The sequence below is a fragment of the Euphorbia lathyris genome, chromosome 2 (genome assembly GCF_963576675.1).
Source record: "Euphorbia lathyris chromosome 2, ddEupLath1.1, whole genome shotgun sequence".
In the NCBI taxonomy this organism is placed as follows: domain Eukaryota; kingdom Viridiplantae; phylum Streptophyta; class Magnoliopsida; order Malpighiales; family Euphorbiaceae; genus Euphorbia; species Euphorbia lathyris.
Window position 1 is genome coordinate 51,045,154 of NC_088911.1, and position 14,037 is coordinate 51,059,190.

The 14,037-nt window shown below is 39.3% G+C and overlaps 1 long non-coding RNA gene across 1 annotated transcript; it reads right to left on the reverse strand.

Moving 5' to 3' along the window:
* Window positions 1-13,363: 13,363 nt before the first annotated feature.
* LOC136217923 (uncharacterized) lies at window positions 13,364-13,755 on the reverse strand. The gene is made up of 3 exons (XR_010683571.1): window positions 13,679-13,755; window positions 13,499-13,597; window positions 13,364-13,399 (listed from the first exon to the last, which is right to left on the reverse strand). It is a non-coding gene; the product is annotated as an uncharacterized lncRNA (long non-coding RNA).
* Window positions 13,756-14,037: the final 282 nt, after the last annotated feature.

The window sequence follows — 14,037 nt, forward strand, 5'->3', positions numbered from 1 at the left end:
TTATTTACGCTCCCGCTCCCCGAATCTATGAGAAGATTAACGGCATTGTCTTTTTTGTCCCCACCATGCTACGGTGCTTATGGTGCTCAAGAAGGGTATATAAGTAAAGCTTCACAAGGGATTAAAAAAGGGGTAATTAATTTATTAGTCCTTATATTTTGACAAAACACACTATTTAGTCCCTGTATTTTCAAAAACACATGGTAAGGTCCCTAACCTTTTTCTCAGTGAACTGTTTAGTCCTTCCGTTTGTTTGTTAGATTTTTTACCGTTTATGACTTCGGAAATGAGTAAATTACACTTTACTATTTACCTTCAAATTTTAGAAGAGGAAATCCAATTTAGAAGAAGAAGTTATTTGTATGGAGAACAAGAAAAAGAACAGACCCAATGCTTACGAATTTGAACGATTAAAGAGAAAATCAAGAAGAAGAACACTCAAAATTGATTTCAGATGCATTAGAGTTTAAAGGAAATGAAAATAAAGGAAAAGAAGAACGCAAATCCAAATTGACTAACAAAATCTTCATGAGAGTCTAACGGCAGTGACTAAACAGTTCACTGAGAAAAACGTTAGGGACTAAACAGTTCATCGAAAAAAAGATTAGGGACTTTATCATGTGTTTTTAAAAATACATGGACTAAACAGTGTGTTTTGTCAAAATATAGGGACTAATAAATTAATTACCCTGTGAAAGGACGAAAATACCCTTTGAAGCTTTGAAGTGGGAAATGGGGGAAAATTTCCTCTCCCGACACGCGGGCGTGAGGTAATCACGCCCACCACAGGTTGAGGCGTGAGGTAATCACGCTTCACCACAAGGTGAGACGCGAGGCTATCACGTCCGCACCTATGGTGAGGCGTGATTACCTCACGCCCGCGTGATTACCTCCCTGAAAAAATTGGTTGTTGATTTAGTGATTAACTCGAATTAACCTTTTAGAAATAAAAATTACGGCATTTTAACTCGGATTATCCTTTAACAAATAAAATATAAGTACATAAACATTAAAATAAATTAATAAACATAAAAGAGTACATATAATCTCAAAAGTGTTAAAATGTAATAAGTTCTAATAAAATAATTTAGTTCGCCCGACGCCACGCGTCCATAAACTCATCCATCTCCCTCCTAATGAGTGGAGCCTCCTCTTCAGATCGGTGGGTAGCCACTCATTGGGTGATACGCCACAACCAGCTAACCCACTGCAAAAAAAAAAACACATGTAAACTAATATTAAATAAGAATAAACTTACAAATTCGCTGTTGGAGCGAGCATACTGGACCGGTCCATCCTGTGGTGCATGAAGGAGATGAGGATGCGAATATCGCATGTACCAGTCCATGTAAGCAGCATCACAGGCAGTGGGATCGTATCCAACTGGCCGGCATCTCCTCCGATCAATGCCCCGAGCCGATGGAAATCTCCGTTAGGTATCCTCAATTATGACAGAGGAATGCGTGAGCCTGTACGATAAAGACTTCCATGGTCGTACTGCTTTATCAGGTCTAATACGCTCAGTTGGGATAGGCTGAGTATATCCGACCTGTCGCAACACTCGATCCGGCATATACGGCTCGACAATGTCTCTACACCGTATCCAACCGGCGTAGGACACTCGAAGCTGATCATCATCGGCTATAGGACCATAAGGCAACCACGTCACCTGTAATAAAATAATACTAAATAATAAATAATGATATACTATAAATAATACTTAAATTAATACTAAAATTTTATAAAACTATAATTAATTCTAAAATTTTATAAAATACCTCGGCTGCCGTCATACGGTCCAGTTGCCCACATATGGTATCTAGTCGGGCGGTCGTCTTCCCTGGTACCCCGACCTGCCATCTGCATGCACGGGGACGGTCAGTTGGGATCCTGTGAGGTAGTCTATGTTGGTCTCGTGTAACGTAATAGGTTTAGTTCCAAGGGGGGTTAGGAACTAATATAACTTTTTCGCTTAATAATGCTGACTTAATTGGATGTTTGATAATCTAACTTAGTTTTAGGTCAGCAAGGCTGAGTGATATGTGAAACAGCCTTAATCAGATGCTGACTAGAGTTGTTTCAGTTGTGAGTTGGGAAATAACACTTAAGTCAGATTACTCAGCTTCAGCTCGTACAGATTATTTACTGAGTAATTTTAAGCAAGCAACACACACACACACACACACACATATATATATATATATATATATCAAGAGAAAGGGTTAGAAGTTACTCAGCAGACTTATCCTGGTTCGGCCTCTCCGCCTACGTCCAGTCCCCGGAATCCTTCCGAGCTTTTTCAATCCTCTACTGAGCTCTTTAAAGGTAGAGCACAAACCTTTTACAATAGCAACTGAGTATGCAAGAGTACCGTCCTCTATTCGTCTACTCAATCCTATCTACCACTGAATACTATAACCAAGTATTCAGATTTTCTCTACCACTGAGTACTATAACCGAGTACTCAGCTTCACTCTTCTAACCTTTTACAAATGATACAAGATTTATTCTCACTAAATGAAGAACACTTTAGATGAATAAAATTACTCTAGACTTTTACACAATGATTGGAGTTTGGTGTAAGAGCTTGCTTTTTCTTTTCAGACAGCTTCTATTTTGTATCTTTGACTTATTGAAGATTTGTTTGTCTGTCTATATCTCTTGTATGTATGTGTTGATCCAAGTGATGATTTGGCCTATTTATAGCAATCTTTGGGGTGCCAATGATTTGAATTCCGACATAGTCGTTGTAGGAAGAACGATCTTCTTCCTCATCACGTGGTCAGCTTCCAGAGCTGCAGGCCAATCCTATCTTCTGTTTTCACCAGGAGCCAGGTTTGCCAGATTTATCTTCTTGCGCCAGGTTTGTCTTCTTGCGCGAGGTTTTGTCTTCTAGCAAAAAGTCAGATGGTCCATACATCTCGAAAAGGTCCTTAAGATGGATTTTCGAGGCTTCTGATTCGTAACAAAAATTTGCCAGAACTTGTCTTCCAAGTTGACGGATTATTGATGCTGACTTGATTATTACTCATCGGCTTCGCCTACAAGCTTTTCTGAAGAAGATATTTCTTTCGCAAAGTTAAGTTGTATTCCACTCAGTTTCTGCAGTGTGTTTTGCTTATGCTGACTTTGTTCTGTCTTTCTTTTATAGACTTTAAGTTCCTATTCTCGTTAGTTAACTTACTCAACATTGAACAAACACATTAGTACAATTAAATCAAAGCACTTAAATTTAATTGTTTTAATCATGGGAATAATTTTGTCAAATCAAAATCATGTGGAAAGGTGTTTCAACAAACTCCCCCATTTTGATGTTGGCAAAAGTATTCAATTAAGGAACTCAGTGTTGAGCTTCCCCATGGTAGTTGACCTATTCAATTCTTCTGAAAATGCTCCCCCGTAAGGGTTGGATCTACTGACTTAGTTCAACTCTAAACCTTCTAAGATCTAATCGAGTGAAACTAAGGCTTGAATCCACTAACTTAGTTCAATTCTAAACCTTTTAAGATTTAATCGAAAAGAGTCTAAGGTCAGCTCCAGAAGTAGGTCAATACTTGGAACATTTTGTCATTACTCAGTTTTGATACTTAGTTAAGCTCAGATATCAGAGTTGAGGTATACTGAGTATATTTTACTTGTTTAATTTTTATGTTCACAAGTTTTAATTTGTTATTGTTCAATGAGTAGTTACATGAGACAGATCAGCACATAAACACAACATATAAGCATTACATATATAATGACAGTATGTAGAATAAATGCTTGTATATAGATATACTCAATTCAACAAGAATCATGCCATATAAGAAACACAAGTTACAAGCTAAGACTATTGCTAGTTCTATTTCTTGATGTTGGCTTGAACTTAGTTCGACTTGGGTTTGGTTTGGTGATAGGGGTCAAAAACCCCTATCTTTGGGTACGGTTTTAGAACGGTTTTTAGCGTTATTTAGTTAATAAGCGAGCATTTCTCGCATTTAAATGCTTTTGTGTGAGTTAGTTAGGAATTGGAAACGTTTTATTTATTTTTCGTTGTTTAGGCTCGTTTTATGACCAATTTAGGCAATTACGGCCAAAATAGCATGCATAGTATAATTCCGTTATCTTTTGAAGCTAATTCGTCCGTCAAAAGTCGCACCAAACGAAGCGTTTGCTCAAAATAAGCGATTGGCGGTCAATTTAGCCTTTGGACTAATGTTATCTGGAGTTTCTGTACATGCGCAGGTATAAGTTCGGACGAAAAAGGCATCGACGGCAGTCGGTAAGCACGCGGGGGCATACCGGGCAAGAATGCTCGATGAGCGGGCCTCCGTAGGCCATGCCTGCTCGCTGAGCAGGCCATGCCTGCTCGCCGAGCAGGCCACCAGAGGCCTGCTCGGGCGAGCAGGATGCCTGCTCGCCGAGCAGGCCGCTAGAGGCCTGCTCGCCGAGCAGGGCGCTGCTCGGCGAGCAGCTCGGCGAGCAGACCTGCGGGAATTGGTCAAAAAGACCAATTCCGCCCCCATGATGCCACGACGGACCCCACGACTTCCTACCTGCATAAGGACACGAAAATAGGTCAAAAAGAGGGCGAGCCACGCCTATAAATAGAGTTTTTCCAATGTAAATTAGTATCTTTCATTTTTTGTAAATTATCTTAGCTTTCCCCTTGTAATTCCTCTCCATCTCCTCCATCTTCTTCAAACCTCCATTGAAGCTCCTTCAAAGCTTTTCTCGAGGAATTATCAAGGTTCGTCCTTAAGATTAGGTCGCCGGCTGCAGAGTAAACAGGTTCCCTGAAAGGGATTTTTGTATCTCCTTTTATCTTTCCTTGTTTGTACTCTTTGATACAGTTGCCGAACTTAGCTTATTGTATCTTGTGACATTTATCTCCGCCTTTAATAATAATTTTGCTCTTGTTTTGTTCTATGATTATTTGTCTAATCTCTGTCTTACGCTTTATTCAATTGGTTTAACTCATTCAAAAGCCCCAAAATCTAGTAGGCACATATTGCGAGCTGAATCTGACCTAGTCAGAGCCTAGGAGATTGACGACCTCTTAGTTGATTAAGCGCCAATTTACTGAGCCTTAGACCTAGTTTCGGCCTTAGGGAATCACGCGCTAGGAACTTCAGGAGGGTAAGTAGGGTTAATCGCCTTGAATACAAGTGACTCAGATTAGGTTTTTAATCAATAGACCTAATAATCTATCTTCATTATTATCGTTCATACCATGTTCCTTCGGATAATTGCATTAGTGAAAGATCAATTAGGAGTAGTTTAACTTAATTAGGGGTAGAGTAACTTAATTAGGCATAGAATAACTTAGTTAGAATCAGATAACTTAGCTAGGATTAGTATAATTCAACCTAGGAGTAGATTAACTTAAACAAACAAACTCAAAAACCCCTAAGCCTAGATAACACCTGAAACCGAGTAGCTCGATACTTGCATAAATAAATCCTGTGGACGATAACCTGGACTTAACCAAAAATTTATTACTTGATAACGGCGGGGTACACTTATCCCTTAGTGAGTCTTCATCCCAACTTAGGTGAGGGCGCATCAAGTTTTTGGCGCCGTTGCCGGGGATTTATTTCTTCTGCAATATCGAACCAAAGGTCGATTTGTTAGTTTAGGCATTCCTTTGTGAATATCTCTGTGAATATCATCTATACTTGTTTATCTATACTTGTTTATAACCGTTAATACTTGTTTATATTTATACTTGTTCATATTTATACCTATTTATACATATACTTGCTTATACATACACTTGTTTATATACGATTCTTTTTGTAAATATCCTTGTTTATATCGTTTATACTTGTTTATACATAATTCTTTATACTTATTCTCTATACTTGTTGATATATAATCTTTATAGCTTCTATACTTGTTCATATCTTTTGTATTTGTTCATAACTATATACTTTTACTTATCAACTTTTGTGTTAGAACTTCACTTTTTTCTCAGCATTCTCTGATCAATGAATTGGCAAGAAAGAGTCGAGTGGCAAGCTCAAAAGTTTACTATCCCATCAAGACAATACGTTCATGCCTTGGAGAATGAGGCTCCCAATCCCTCCATGGCCGAGTTAAATAAGAAAATGGATATATTGATGGCGAAACTGAGCCTCAACACCAATGAAAGTGTAAGTTTTGTGGGTAATCACCAAAGGTATAATTCTAACCCCAATTCTTACAGCTTTTATGGTAGTGATTGGAGGAGACCTCAACACTCAAATCTATCCTACGGGAACCCTAACATGTTGAGGCCTCCAAATGGGTTTGTTAATGAGCACAGGGAAAACGAATTGGGAATGTTCCCTTACGAACAAGCAAGCCAAGTTCCTCCACAACCCTCTAGCTCACGAGATGAGGTGCTGTCCCTTTTGAAAGGAATATCAGCCCGACTTACAATCAACGAGGAGGTTTGCAAGGACTTGAGCAACCAATTGGCTCAAATAAACCAAGAGATGCAAAAGCAATCCCGAGATGCTCTCCCAGGCATAAAGGAAAACATAGAAATCCCACAAAGGGAATCAGCTCAAACCATCTCTTTGAGGAATGACAAAAAGGTAGAACCAAGTCCACTATCACATGCATCACTCGAGGTAAGTGAAGAACCGGAAGCGGTAAGCAACCCCGGTTCAAAATTTGAAATTCTAAATCATGTGATAGAAATAAATGATCAAATCGAAGCTTGTGTATATCAACTACCTTTTCCTCAAAAGTTAGAAAAGTTTGGATTTACTCCTTGTTCAGAAGTTTTCATTCTCTTCGACCTACCAAGAGAATCCAAAAGGGAGCAAACCAAACTTTTTCATAATATGTTTAAATTCGGCCTCCTACTTTCATTAAACTTATTTGAGGCTCTTAATCCGTTTTGTAGGTACGGATTATTTATTAAGGAGTTCAAGTTCCTAACGCGAGTAGAAGCATACACCTAGGCAAGAATTCTATGTCGAGCTCACCGACTATAACGTAGCGCTTCTTGGGAGGCAACCCAAGTTTTAATAAAACTTTTCAGTGTTCAGGTTTAAAATAAAAAATAATAATAATAATAATAATAATAATAAAATTTGGCACCGCAAATCATCAAGTTTTTGGCGATCACGATAAAATCCGTAAGTTGCCTTCTCCACCCTAACTTTTTGCACTTGTACTTTATGGTTTGTGATGCAATGTTGGAACTTATTGCATATTTTTAGTGTGAGGAGGAGGGGTAGACAAACTTACAAAAATTGTATAATTTTTAAATTTTTGTTGCGTCGTGTCTAGTTTAGTTTTGCGTTTTTCGAGTTTTATTTAGGTTTTGCATGTTTAGGACCTAAAACAGTGAACCTCATTCGAATCTAAACTTCGTTATTTGTCCTTGAGGACTGAGAACCGAATCTAAGATTGCATGACAACTAGTTTAGGTGTAGGACACAACCCTTGTATCTGTAAAATCATGAGCTAAAGTTTGCATTTAGACCCTACTTTTGAAGAAATGCTAAAATCATTACTTAGGTAGATAACTTAAGAATTGAAGGCATGTGATATTAAACTTGAGTTTGGGGAGCTAGTAAACACAAAATTGAAACCCAAAGAATTGTGTGTTGAATTTGAGCCCAAGAGCGAACATCAAAAAGCTCTTTTTCTTGACATTTTTGTGTGAATGCTTTGACTTGCGGAAAGATTACAGATTTTGCACCTAATACTGTGTTGAACCTACATGCAATGATTTGAGATGATAAACAATGAATCAGCCTCATTAGAATTAACCCTTTTCTTTACCTTATTTTCTCTTTTTCATCCACTCTAGGAAGCCCCTTTGAGCCTATATTTTTATAGTTTGTAGATTTTTTCTTTCGTCCTAACCCAATTTTTGCAAACCATCACTTGGTTTGTTACTTAGAAGACAACTTACTAACCAAAGTTAAAAACAGAAATCTATAATTGAATTAAAAAGAAAAACAAACCTAGAAAAAGTTTAATCCAAAGTTTTTGCAAAGCTCACATCGAGCCTTTGTTTTCCTCTAGCGCTTTGTCTTTGTTTATGGCATCATAGTAGCAAGCCAAAAGGCTAAGAAGTGATTGAACATCACTATCCAAAAAAAAAAAAAAAGAGAAAAAGAAAAGAAAAGAGACGAACAAAAAGGAGAACTTCATTCCTCAGTTCTTAAAATCAAAATGTCTCAAGAAAAAAAGAAAAAAAAATAATGAATAAAAAGCTCAGTCACTTCACATTTGCTAAAGCCATTTTAACTTTTTTTTTCTAGCGCTAAAGCTATTAACCCTTGTTGTACCTTTAACCCTCTAACCACATTACAACCCCAATTCGAGGCTGTTTTTGATATCATCGGAGTCATATAGCATAGTAGAGGAACTCGGATGAACGTGCAAAATCAACGTAATCCTAAGCAAGAACATAAGCCGAGAGTAAACACTTTAGCCACTAAAATTGTGTGAAATGAGTGAACTACCTATGGTGAGGTGTTTTACTTAGCGATCCCCTCAAGCTCGTTTAATTGAACATGTGTCCTTTTTCTTAAAACATATGACCTATGATAATTGAAATGCGGCTTTTGGATATCGTGTCTCTACTTTGTATTTCCGAATGCATGTAATTACAGATGCTCGAAATTGTGTCAAGCACCTAGTCAAACCGGGAGGTTTTCTAGCTTGCTTATGATTGCGGGTTTAGTTTTTTTAGTTTACTTGGGGATAAGTAAAGTTTTAAGTGCGAGGAGGTTTGATAGGGGTCAAAAACCCCTATCTTTAGGTACAGTTTTAGAACGGTTTTTAGCGTTATTTAGTTAATAAGCGAGCATTTCTCGCATTTAAATGCTTTTGTGTGAGTTAGTTAGGAATTGGAAACGTTTTATTTATTTTTCGTTGTTTAGGCTCGTTTTATGACCAATTTAGGCAATTACGGCCAAAATAGCATGCATAGTATAATTCCGTTATCTTTTGAAGCTAATTGGTCCGTCAAAAGTCGCACCAAACGAAGCGTTTGCTCAAAATAAGCGATTGGCGGGTCAATTTAGCCTTTGGACTAATGTTATCTGGAGTTTTTGTACATGCGCAGGTATAAGTTCGGACGAAAAAGGCATCGACGGCAGTCGGCAAGCACGCGGGGGCATACCGGGCAAGAATGCTCGATGAGCGGGCCTCCGTAGGCCATGCCTGCTCGCCGAGCAGGCCACCAGAGGCCTGCTCGGGCGAGCAGGCCGCTGCTCGCCGCGAGCAGCTCGCTCGCCGAGCAGGGCGCTGCTCGCCGCGAGCAGCTCGCCCTGCTCGGCGAGCAGACCTGCGAGAATTGGTCAAAAAGACCAATTCCACCCCCACGATGCCACGACGGACCCCACGACTTCCTACCTGCATAAGGACACGAAAATAGGTCAAAAAGAGGGCGAGCCACGCCTATAAATAGAGTTTTTTCAATGTAAATTAGTATCTTTCATTTTTTGTAAATTATCTTAGCTTTCCCCTTGTAATTCCTCTCCATCTCCTCCATCTTCTTCAAACCTCCATTGAAGCTCCTTCAAAGCTTTTCTCGAGGAATTATCAAGGTTCGTCTTTAAGATTAGGTCGCCGGCTGCAGAGTAAATAGGTTCCCTGAAAGGGATTTTTGTATCTCCTTTTATCTTTCCTTGTTTGTACTCTTTGATACAGTTGCCGAACTTAGCTTATTGTATCTTGTGACATTTATCTTCGCCTTTAATAATAATTTAGCTCTTATTTTGTTCTATGATTATTTGTCTAATCTCTGTCTTACGCTTTATTCAATTGGTTTAACTCATTCAAAAGCCCCAAAATCTAGTAGGCACATATTGCGAGCTGAATCTGACCTAGTCAGAGCCTAGGAGATTGACGACCTCTTAGTTGATTAAGCGCCAATTTACTGAGCCTTAGACCTAGTTTCGGCCTTAGGGAATCACGCGCTAGGAACTTCAGGAGGGTAAGTAGGGTTAATCGCCTTGAATACAAGTGACTCAGATTAGGTTTTTAATCAATAGACCTAATAATCTATCTTCATTATTATCGTTCATACCATGTTCCTTCGGATAATTGCATTAGTGAAAGATCAATTAGGAGTAGTTTAACTTAATTAGGGGTAGAGTAACTTAATTAGGCATAGAATAACTTAGTTAGAATCAGATAACTTAGCTAGGATTAGTATAATTCAACCTAGGAGTAGATTAACTTAAACAAACAAACTCAAAACCCCCTAAGCCTAGATAACACCTGAAACCGAGTAGCTCGATACTTACAGAAATAAATCCTATGGATGATAACCTGGACTTAACCAGAAATTTATTACTTGATAACGACGGGGTACACTTATCCCTTAGTGAGTCTTCATCCCAACTTAGGTGAGGGCACATCATTTGGCCCGGCTTGGTTGTTCTTTGCTGCTGAGATTGGTTGCCCAGAACAGCAGAAGTTGAGCCAGGAGGCTTCTGCTGAGTTTGACATTGAGTTCCGTCAGCTGGCTGCTTATCTTTCTCCCCCGTTTTTCCAGCATCACCAGGCTGAAGGGGAGGAGCATAGAATTTCCCCTTTTGAACAGCACGAGTCAGTATGGTGGAATATTGTTGCATGTGACTCGTACTTTCTTTAAGACCCTTAAAGACCTGCATGCCATCGGCCATACTTGAAGAGGGAATTTTAATGTGTGCACTGAGCATACTGAGTAAAAACTCAAGTGACTTGCCAATCCAAGTAATGGAGTCCGTCATTCGTGCATAGGATTGATAGTACATCTGGAGCATCGAAGAATCATACGAATGACGCTGAGCATTGATGTGACGAACATGCGCAAGTGTTGATCGGGTGCAGTGAAGTATGTCATTGGTCTTTACCTGGTCAGTGTCCATTTCTTCTTTGCTCAAGTTGAGTAGGCGTATACCTCACCAATTTGTTCTATAGAGCATTGAGAAGTGGAGGAGATAAGTTCACGAGCTCCAGTTAGCTCAGCGGTCAGCTGGGTGAAATGCTAAGTGACTTCAGCAGAAGTTGCAGATGATGAATTCACAGCAGATAGGGCATTGAGTTTCCCTTCGATTGAGTCCATGTGAGTGACCATCATTAGCTGAAGTTCGACCAGCTTGACCATGAATTCTTGCTTGGGCTGCTGAGAGACCAAAGAGGTCATAACACTCATCATCTCCTTAAGACCTTTGAGTTCGGTCAAAAGTTGCGTGATGGATGAAAGTTGAGTAGACTCAGCAGGAGCGGACCCAGCAGCATCGGCTTGAGACTGATGTATCTCTTGGAGTAGAGCATGAGCTGAGTAGATGATTCTTCTTTCGGACCCAGAAGCATCCAAATAAGTGTAGGGATCATTAGTGTTATGCTCAGGGGCCATTTTCTGGTTAGCAGCAGGTGTTGGAAAAGTTTGGTGCTGCCCAGAAGTAGAAGTGCCAGCGTGGTCAGTAGCTACACTTTTGTCATTGAGGCCAGCAGCAGGAGCTGACTGGTTTACCAACTGCTCAGTAGAGGATGGGAGTGTTTGCTCAGCAGTATTAGTTATCTGCTCAGGGTCAGTCTGAAGTTGAGTTGGAACTTAAGGTTGAGGCAACTCAGAACTGTCTTTAGCGGCAGGAGTTTCCTTTGCTAACTCATTGTGTTGAGCAGCAGGAACTTCGAGCACTTGCTTAGTGGAAGGAGGAGCAGAGGTGTCGGCAGAAGCTTGGCCCATAGTGACTTTTGGGTTGGCTTGTTCCTCAACTTGAGAAATAGAGGCTTGCTTTTCCTTCACTTGATTAGGAGTGGGTTCAGTGATATCGGTGAAGAATTGGAATTGGAGACCAGTTAAGTCAGTGATGGGGTCCCTCAATGGAGATTCATCCAACAGGTCTATGACGTTGGGCTTCTGAGCCTTTCATTTGAACCGCTTTTCTGCACTGCCCTTTTGAGTTTTGGTTTGAGGAGAATGGTCAGTAGCAATAGACTCTGGTGACTCAGAAGAGGAGTCGAGTCCAAGGTCAGCATAAAGGTTTTCCACAACCTTGTCCGTCACTGGTGACTCAGCTCCTTGCTCATCAACTTGCTCAGTAGCAGCTGTGTTACTAGGCTCAGCAGAATGTATCTTGTCAGCTCCAGCCTGTTCTTCAGGACAGCCTTGTTCTTCCTCTTGTTCACAAGGTGTCTTTTCTAGGTCGATCTCTTGAGCTCGCAGGAAGTGAGAATCCTTGGTGATGACACAGTCAAGGGGGGCAGCTTCCAAAGGTGTCATCCCAGAGGTCTTCTTCCTCTTTAGGGGTTGCTCAGGAGTCTCCTTACTTTCTTCCTCAGGGTCAGCTCTCGTCTTCCTTTTCTCAGCTGACTTTGGCTCAGCAGGAGCAGCTTTCTTCTCACCCACCACTACTCTGATCTTCTTTACAGCCTTGTTAATATCTTTGGCTAGTGGGGTTGAGGATGGGTCGGCTTTCCTCTTTCAGGTTCGCTCAGCAGGTGCTGCTTCAACCACAACTCCCTTTCCTTTCTGAGGTAACTCAGCTTGTGCTTCTTCAACCATAGCTCCCTCAGCAGGTGCTTCTTCAACCATTGTTTCCTTACCTTTCTTAGGTTTGATAGGAAGGCTGTGAGCTAAGCCAAACAAAATTCCTGAGGTGATCTCAGTGCCCTCTACATCAATTTCCCCCTTTAAGCTGACCTGGTGATCCTGAAGAATTCTGGTGATGAGAGAGCCCATCCGAAGGATCCCGGTGCTGCGTTGGAAAGCCCCAATAACACTAGTACAGAAATGCTTACTTGTGTCGCACTTTTTCAGGTTGTTGTGTCGTACTTTTGTGCGACACAACAGGGGTGCGACACAAGAACTTTGCATCGCTCTTGAGAGCGACACAAACTACTCATCTGTTGTGTCGCACTTGTCACACGTACGATACAATAGAGCGATAACTCTTGTAACGCGCTTCTGGAGTGCGCGACATAACATATGATAATTCTTGTGATGCGCTCCAAGGGTGAACGACACAAGCTCCCTATTTAATCTGGTACACTTTGTATCGCTCCTTCCTCACGCGCGACGCAAAATATTGATATTTTAAAAAAAATTACAAAATTTTTCAGTATCTAACATAAAATTTTATAATCAAAATTTACTTGATTCTACATGATATTATAGAACATACACATAAAACTACAAGTACCACATTGCATAAATACATACATATTCAAAATATAATCAGAACTTAATTTCTTCAAGAAATAGTTGCATATATAACAATTAATTCAACTTATCATATTCAAGTTTGTAGCAAAAAAAAAAAAAACTAGGAAAACGAATAAACACCAACAACTTCCACAAAAACACTTATGCAAAGATCTAGCGACTTGTGATTTTGACTCCAAAATAATCGGCCCAAATATCTCGAACATTATTAATCTCCTCAAAATATGCCATTGATTTTGTTGCAAAATCCTTCAAAGAAAGTAAACATAAAATATCAATGTATTATAGTAGCAAATTAACTTAGGGAAAAACACGAAGAACTAGAATGAAAAAAATTGTAACTCTTACCCTTGTTAGATTCTCACTTTCAGAGTGATATTGCACTATTTCAAACATGTTGCGCATTACATAGAAGCCACACTCCGTTGCACCTATTTGTTGAGGGCACTACATGTATTGAAATTTAAATATATTAATTCATATACGAGTAGATTACATATAACTTGAGATTGAAAAACAATATTATACCTTTTCACTTCTCCATTCCAACGATTGATTGTTTCTATGAGCTCCTTTCTCTATTTGAATGTTCTTGAAAGCCCTATAAATTTGAAATGGTTGATGAAAAATAAATATAAGGTTTTAATGAGCAAAAATACTAATTAATTGTATTATAATAAATAAGAATGTAGAACTAAATAAAAAGATAACATATAAAGTTAATAGGGAAAGAATATAATATGATTAATTTAATTATGACGTTTAGCTTAAATTGTATATATTTTGTAAACGTTAAGCTTAAATTTGTATTATTTTGTAAACGTTAAGCCTATATTGGTGCTATTTTGTACGTGGAGCCTAAATTGATACTATATTATAAACGTTAA